Source organism: Galeopterus variegatus, unplaced genomic scaffold (genome assembly GCF_000696425.1).
Source record: "Galeopterus variegatus unplaced genomic scaffold, G_variegatus-3.0.2 Scaffold26231, whole genome shotgun sequence".
Taxonomy (NCBI): Eukaryota; Metazoa; Chordata; class Mammalia; order Dermoptera; family Cynocephalidae; genus Galeopterus; species Galeopterus variegatus.
The window spans coordinates 8630-8877 of NW_007752342.1; positions in this window are offsets into that span (position 1 = coordinate 8630).

Here is a 248-nt window from a genome sequence, read left to right on the forward strand (position 1 = left end):
ATATAGGAGATGACAATAAATGGAAAGATATAAAAAATAACGATTAACACAAGAGTTTGGGGATCAAGATTAAGTAAACACATCCTGTTGAAATCAGGCTATTTAAAATAATCAGATTTTAATTAGAATTTTATTATTAAATAAAACTTAAATGTTATTAAGAAATACTTTCAAATCCACCACCCTAATAAAACAACTATTTTTTATCTATAGGAGCACATAATCTTACTTGACCTCTCAGCAGTATT